The sequence below is a fragment of the Carlito syrichta genome, unplaced genomic scaffold, assembly GCF_000164805.1.
Source record: "Carlito syrichta isolate Samal-C Ts95f unplaced genomic scaffold, Tarsius_syrichta-2.0.1 Scaffold304598, whole genome shotgun sequence".
NCBI lineage: Eukaryota > Metazoa > Chordata > Mammalia > Primates > Tarsiidae > Carlito > Carlito syrichta.
Window position 1 is genome coordinate 752659 of NW_007248694.1, and position 7852 is coordinate 760510.

The 7852-nt window shown below is 43.7% G+C and overlaps 1 protein-coding gene across 2 annotated transcripts in view; it reads left to right on the forward strand.

Moving 5' to 3' along the window:
- Nucleotides 1-7852, forward strand: part of WASF2 (WAS protein family member 2) — an 82801-nt gene that overhangs the window by 41683 nt on the left and 33266 nt on the right. The gene's annotated exons all lie outside the window — the stretch shown is intronic.

The following is a 7852-nucleotide window of genomic DNA, read 5'->3' on the forward strand; positions in this document are numbered from 1 at the left end:
GCCCAGCAGGTCGAGGCTGCGGTGGCTGGGAGCGTGCCACTGCATTCCAATCTGGGCAACAGAGTGAGACTCCAACTCAAAAAAAGAAAAAAAAAAGGGTCAGAAGAATATTATATTAAAATATACAGTTAGGAATTACCCATAGGAATGTGTTTTGGTTCATTGTAAAAGAAGATGAAAGATGAGGTGCTTTCTAAAATAAAGTCCCTGATGACAAGATTTGATGAGCTGAACAGTAAACAGAAAATGAAGCTTACAGTGATTCTCAGGGACCCTGTAGATACAAGTAACCCATCAGAAGTGACGGAACCCCAAATGCCTAGCTTTTTGAAAACAGGAGGTCTTTGAAAAGTGATCGCATCTGAACATGTTATCTGAGGCTGGCACTTTAAATAAGCCAGTGTTTATGTTGTTTAAAGTGAAAGATGTGAAGCCCCTGAGCAGCTGGCTAAAATTGGGTGCAGAGAGGGAGAAAGCAGTGTGTTATCCTCATTAACACCATTTCAGTTCTAGGGTAAATATGTCAGGAAGGCTTTCTTGTGTTGGCATGCAGTCTTTTTTCGAGGGGGAAGAAACTAGTGTTGTGGGGTTTGGTGTACTTGTGTATGAAGATGAGAAATATGGGCATATTTGTCTAACTTCATAGTTTGGATGTTTTGTGGAGAGTCAGTGTGGTATCATAGAAGGAACATGAACTTTGGACACAGATGGACCTAGGTTTAAAAGCTGTGTAGTTGTGTGATTTTGATAAAGTTATGGAACCACTCTGTTTTAGTATTCTCATCTGTAAAATCATAATACTACTATTTACCTTGGAGAATTGTTCGGAGGATTAGAGATATTCAAGAAAATGAATAATTATTTGGCACGTTTTAGGGATTTAATATAATTATTGAGCAGACACTGGGATGCAAGGAAGTTTTAAGAATCCCACCCTTGTCTTCAGATAATTGCTGCTGTTGCTTCTACTACTTCTGGGAGGTTTCAAGATAATTTTGTTTTTCAATTCCTGCACTCAAAGAGTTGTATACCCCAAAAATTTGTGCTACAAAATTAGAATGTACTGACTGTCATAAAAGAGATTCAGGATACCTCTTTGCCACTTTTGGAGAAGGAGAAATTATCTCAGACTAGAAGAATCAAGGAAGGCTTCTTAGAAGTGGTGACATTTGCCTTGGGCCTTTAAGATGAAATGATTTTTTGTTTGTTTTTAAAAAGAAATACTACAATCCAGAGAGTAGTCTCTTTGAGATTGTTTTGCCTTCAAAGCACATAAAGTGAAAATACTGGCTTGACTCATGACTGTAAGTTTTTTTTTTTTTTTGAGTCGAAGTCTCACTCTGTTGCCCAAGCTAGAGGGTAGTGGCATGCTCATGACTACTGCAGCCTTGACCTGCTGGGTTCCAGTGATCCGCTTCAGCCTTCCAAGTAGCCGAAACTACAGGCACGCGCCACCACACCCGGCTATTTTTTGTTTTTTTTTAAATTGTGGAGACAAGGTCTCACCAAGTTGCCTAGGCTGGTCTCAAAACCCTGGGCTCAGGCAATCCTCTCACCTCTGACTCCCAGAGTTCTGGGATTACAGACGTGAACCACTGTGCTGGCCTTGACTTTAATTTGGGAGACTGATATCCTTTGTCATGATCCTTAAAATTGGTATAACATAAGCAGAGGCCATCTATCTTTCTTAGTATTTGTCTTTATACTCCTATAGAACCTGTCTCAGAAGATAAGAGGACTGCTCACTTCTTGGCCTCCACTGAGACCAAATAAAAGAGGACCAGTTACGAGAGCCTTTTTGTAATGTTCTTTTTTTGTTTTGTTTTGTTTTGAGTCAGAGTCTCACTGAGTCGCCCAGACTGGAGTGCAGTGGCTGCTCCCGGCCACCGCAGCCTCGACCTGCTGGTCTCCAGCTATCCTTCTGCCTCAGCCTTCCAAGTAGCTGGAACTACAGGCGCGCGCTACCACGCCTGGCTAATTTTTGATTTATTGTAGAGATGAGGTCTCACCAAGTTGCTCAGGCGGGTCTCGAACCTGCGGGCTCAGGCAGTTCACTCACCTCAGCCTCCCAAAGGCACGAGATTACAGACCGAACCACCGAGCCTGACTGTTTATTTTCTTTTTTTTGAGTTGGAGTCTCTCTCTGTCGCCCAGACCGGAGTGCAGTGGCATGCTCCCGGCCACTACAGCCTCGACCTGCTGGGCTCTGGCGATCCTTCTGCCTCAACCTTCCAAGAAGCCAGAACTACAGGTGCGCGCTACCATGCCCAGCTAATTTTTTGATTTTTTATTGTAGAGATGAAGTCTCACCAAGTTACCCGGGTGGGTCTGAAGCTATGGGCTCAGGCAATCCACTTGCCTCGACTTCCCAAAGTGCTGGGATTATAGGCTGAGCCACCGAGCCCGACCTGTGTAATGCTCTTGTTTAATTTGACCTGCTCTCCATAGATTATTCTGTTGCTACTAGGAGGTGAGCCCAAACAAGCTCATTATTCCTTTGAATTAGTAATAATAAGAGCTATCAATTACTGAGTACCTACTGAGTGCTAAGTACCACTCTGGAAGCCTGTTATCAAACCTTATCCTTAGAACCATCTTACAAGATAGTTTTTATTTTCCCCGTTTTACAGATAAGGCTCAGAAATATTAACCAGCTGAAAGTCATATAGCTGGTGGCTCAGGGAATCTTTGCTTTTCTTGACTGAACATGCCTCTCGGTTTACCAAGCTATATTGGTTTCTTCTTTCCTTTCTTTTTTTTTTAAGTTGGAGTTTTCATTCCATCGCCCAGGCTGGAGTGCAGTGGCACACTCACGGCCACCCCAGCATCAATCTGCTGGACTCAGACGATCCTTCCACCTCAGCCTTCCAAGTAGCCAGAACTACAGGTACGTGCTACCATGCTCGGCTAATTCTTGACTTATTGTAGAGATGAGGTCTCGCCAAGTGGCCCAGCTGGTCTTGAACTCACCTCAGCCTCCCAAAGTGCTGGGATTGCAGGCTGAGCCATCAAACCCAGCCTCTCATCTTTCTTTCTTTCTTTTTTTTTTTGAGACTTACTCTGTTGTCCAGGCTGAAGTGCAGTGGCACGCTCACGGTCACCACAGCCTTGACCTGCTGGACTCAGGCAATCCTTCTGCCTTAGCCTTCCAAGGAGCTGGAACCACAGACGCGCGCCACTATAGCCAACTAATTTTTTTGATTTGTTGTAGAGACGACGTCTCACCAAGTTGCCCAGGCTGCTCTTGAACCCACGGGCTTAGGCAATCCTCTGGCTTCCACCTGCCAAAGTGCTGGGATTACAGACATGAGCCACTGTGCCTGGCTTATTAGTTTATTTTAAGAGATGGGGTCTTGCCATGTTACCCAGGCTTGCCACTAACTCCTAGGCTCAAGCCATCCTTCCTTCTCAGTTTCCTGAGCTACTGGGACTACAGATACGTGCCACCACACCTGGCTTATATTTATTTTTGAATGCGGTAAGCACCCATATGAGTGTTAACTTTAAAAAAGCTGACATTATTCTCAATAGGGATCATACAGAAAATAAATGTGTTATTCATGTAAGTTATATGCTTATGGTGATGATAGTCTTTTTTTGGGGGGGGGGATCTCACTCTCTTGCCCAGGCGGGAGTGCAGTCATGGTTTACCGCAGCCTTGATTTCCTGGGCTCAGGCAATCCTTCCGCCTCAGCCTCATAAGCTCTCACTATGTTGCTTAGGCTGGTCTCAAACCTCCTTGCCTTCTTGCCTCCTCCTGCCTTGCAAGGCCTCTCAAAGTGCTGGTGACTAAAGTTTAAATATGTAAGAATAAATACATAACTTTTAATAAATTAATTCTGTTTTGGGGGTGTTCTCTGCATATATTTTAGCTGGGTATGGTGGCGCATGTTTGTAGTCCTAGCTATGCAGGAGGCTAAGGTGGGAGGAGGATAACTTGAGCCCAGGAGTTTGAGAGGCTGTGGTGTTTTATGATTGCACCTGTGAATAGCAGCTATACTTTTCCCTGGGCAACAAAGAGAGACTCCGTCTCTTTAAAATGAAATAATATGTACACACACACACACACACACACACACACACACGCACATTTTATTGATTCTGAGATTCACATTTCCCCCACTTTTTTTTTTTGCGTTGGAGTCTCACTCTGTCACCCAGACTGGAGTGCGGTGGCCGGGACCTGCTGGGCTCCAGCGATCCTTCCGCCTCAACCTTCCAAGTAGCTGGAACTACCAGTGTGCGCTTCCACACCCGGCTGATTTTTGATTTGTTGTAGAGATGAGGTCTCGAACCCGCTAGTTCAGGCAATCCACTCACCTCAGCCTCCCAAGGTGTAGGATTACAGGCTGAACCACTGATCCCGGCTCCCCCCACATTTTAACATCTCTTGAATTATGATGCATCTTACAATCAGTGGCATCTTAGACTTGATGAAATATGGTAGAAGCCCACTGGAATTGTGACTTTTCCATAAATACCAATGATAGAGTTCAAAACTTCTGTTTTATCATATTAGCTCTCCTTGAAAAACCTTCCTCTGTCTTTTATATCCACAATCTACCTGGTTCAGATCTTTGTTCCAAGGGATCTGTTCAGTCTCTTCTGTTCACAATGATCATTTTATCCTTTCTGTTGTCATCATTGACTATATTATTCATTTGATAATTGAACTTCTATTTATTAGCTATATTGTTTCTTAACTGTGATTTTATCTTTCTCCTCAACTAAATTATATGCTCTTGGAGTCTAGGGAGAGATTTTTTACTTCTTGGTGTCTTCTAGTGTCTACTTGATAAATATTCATGGATTGATAAGGGTACTATAGTTAGTAGTTAACCATTAATAAAGCCTGAAACTTATTAAGTATTGTATAGTGGTTAAGAGAACCACATATAAAACATTTAGAACAGTGCATGTGCTAGATAGATGTTAACCATTCTGCTACTACTACCTACTACTACCACCACCTCTACTAGTATACTCTTATTGCTACAATTACTACTATAGTTATTTTCACTATCTATTCTATGCCAAGCTCTATGCCAAGCATTTTACACAAGCATTATTTCATTTTTCTTTACAGTAACTTTATAAACTAGGAATCGTTATATTAGTTTACAGGTTAGGAAGTAGACTAAGAGATTAGGCTGATCATCAAGGTCCCAAAGCTAAAATGTGTCAGTGGTGGAGTGAAATGCACACCTCTGTTTCTTCATGTTCTTGCTGTTCTGCTCCACTGCATATTAGATTTTCAGGGCTTTGGTAACTGTCTGGCAAACTGAGGGTAGAAAGGAAGAATAGATACTTATTTTTTCCTCTGCTCAAGAATTTTTCCTTATAAATCTTGTGCTTTGAATGGTGACTAGACCTTGTGAGAGGAAGTAGGTGTACAGCTGCCCTTTGCTGCTGACTCTTAGTTGCTGGCGGCTTGACCGTTAGTGACTGATGTGTGTGTGACACTTTTTCAGGAATGAATTCTTGTTACAGCTGGCAGAATAGAATAGTTGATATGGAATTGCATGACAGTTTGCTCCATAATTCTACTCCCTGTTGCTCAGATGTAGTTGTGATTGCTAGGTCTCTCCCCTCATTTAAGTTGGTATATTAACAGTCACATCTCAGGACTGCTGCTTCTGTCTGCTCCATGACCACACGGTGTGTTTGTATATTGCCCTAAGCTGTCAGCAAAACGTTTTGCGAATTTTCTTTTTTTTTTTGAGTTGGAGTCTCACTCTGTCTCCCAGACTGGAGTGTAGTGGCCGCTCCCGGCCACCGCAGCCTCGACCTGCTGGGCTCCGGCGATCCTTCCGCCTCAGCCTTCCAAGTAGCCAGAATTACAGGCACGCGCTACCATGCCGGGCTGATTTTTTGATTTATTGTAGAGATGAGTTCTCACTGCCCAGGCGGGTCTCGAACCCGCGGGCTCAGGCAATCCACTCACCTCAGCCTCCCAAAGCGCGGCATTACAGGCTGAGCCACCGAGCCCGGCGAATTTTTTTTGTTGTTGTTGCTCTGCAACCTTCTTTCCCCTGGTCTTTCTCAGTTGTGTAAAGTTGGTTTCTTTTTCTTTTTATTTTTTGAGTTGGCATCTCACTCTGTCACCCAGACTGGGGTGCAGTGGCATGCTCCTGGCCACCGCAGCCTCGACCTGCTGGGCTCCAGCGATCCTTCCGCCTCAGCCTTCCAAGTAGCTGGAAATACAGGTGCGCGCTACCACGCCCGACTAATTTTTTTTATTTATTTTGGAGATGAGGTCTCGCCAAGTTGCCCAGGCAGGTCTCGCCAAGTTGCTCAGGCGGGTCGCGAACCCTCGGGCTCAGGCAGTTCACTCACCTCGGCCTCCCAAAGTGCAGGATTATCTGGCTAGGTTGTTTTTTTTTTTTTAGCCTTTCTGTCCTAGAGAGGGAGCAGTTACTTCAGAAAAAAGCTTGAAATAAGTGAGGCATCATAGAGATTAAAACAAATGGTTAGACAGTCAGTCAGATGAAATGAGACTGTGCCTGATATCCAGTTCAGCTCTGATTATCTCCTTTCTTCCTCCATTTTCTTCTTTCTTTTTTTTGAGTTGGAGTCTCCCTGTGCCGCTCCCGGCCACCGCAGCCTTGACCTGCTGGGCTCCGGCGATCCTTCCACCTCAGCCTTCCGAGTAGCTGGAATTACAGGCATGCGCTACCATGCCTGTCTGATTTTTTTTTTATTGTAGAGATGAGGTCTCGCCAAGTTTCCCAGGCGGGTTTCGAACCTGTGAGCTCAGGCATCCACTTACCTCAGCCTCCCAAAGTGGGGGATTACAGGCTGAGCCACCGAGCGCAGCTCTTCCTCCATTTTCAAGGCTGTCACTGTATCTTATCTACCAGTGGGTACTCCAGTGACTTGTCCAAAGGGTGTTTAACCTAGTACAGTATTCGTTGCTACTTGTAAGAGCCAAGAAAGAAAGGTTACAGCCTAGAACCATCGTCTCCATCTCTGAACAGTATGGTAAAATGGAATTAGACCCTATCATAAAAACCAACTGTATGCTCCCATAGGGTTATTGGACTTTTGTCTCTCCATTTGCCTGGGAGTCTAGAACACATACCTGCCTAGGTTTGGCTTCCTCCCAGGTTCTTGGACAGGAATGCATTTTGTATCTGTCCTCTTAGCTCAAATTTTTGGGCACCCCCAACTGGAGACCATTTTCCTCCATCATTGGCTGTAATTTTAAAAGGAAACATTTGAATATGAAGAGTTTTTATTGGGTAGGTTGTTGACCCATTTTTAGTAATCTTGTAGCTTGTTGAGGTTTGATACTTTTTTTGTTTTGTGTGTGGGTGTTTGTTTTTTCAGAGCAATTTAGTTTTTCATATTAAACTCCTGTTTGAATTTAATGCTCAATTGATGACTATGGCTGAAAGAATCTGATACCTACAAATGTTAGGAGTAAGAGTTCTCCACTTGTGAGTAAAATTATTCGTAATCTATATTTATCCAATCAAAGTAAAAGTAAGCCTGTATCGATGGGTAGTTTGAAGTGTTTTAAACCAGACAATTTTGATGATATGGATTTTGCTAGAAATTGGCATTAGATTGGGAAAGTAAAATGAACTTTGTCTGTAACTGAAAGTCATCAATGACTACATTGTAAATCCTGTGTAATTTAAGTGAATCCATAACAGGGAATTGGACCAAGATGGAGATACAAGAAATATTTAACGTGGATAAATATTTTTCTTTTTTTTCTTTTGGAGTTGGAGTCTCACTCTGTCGCCCAGACTGGAGTGTAGTGGCCACTCCTGGTCACCACAGCCTCGACCTGCTGGGCTCCACCGATCCTTCCACCTCAGCCTTCCAAGTAGCTGGAACTACAGGC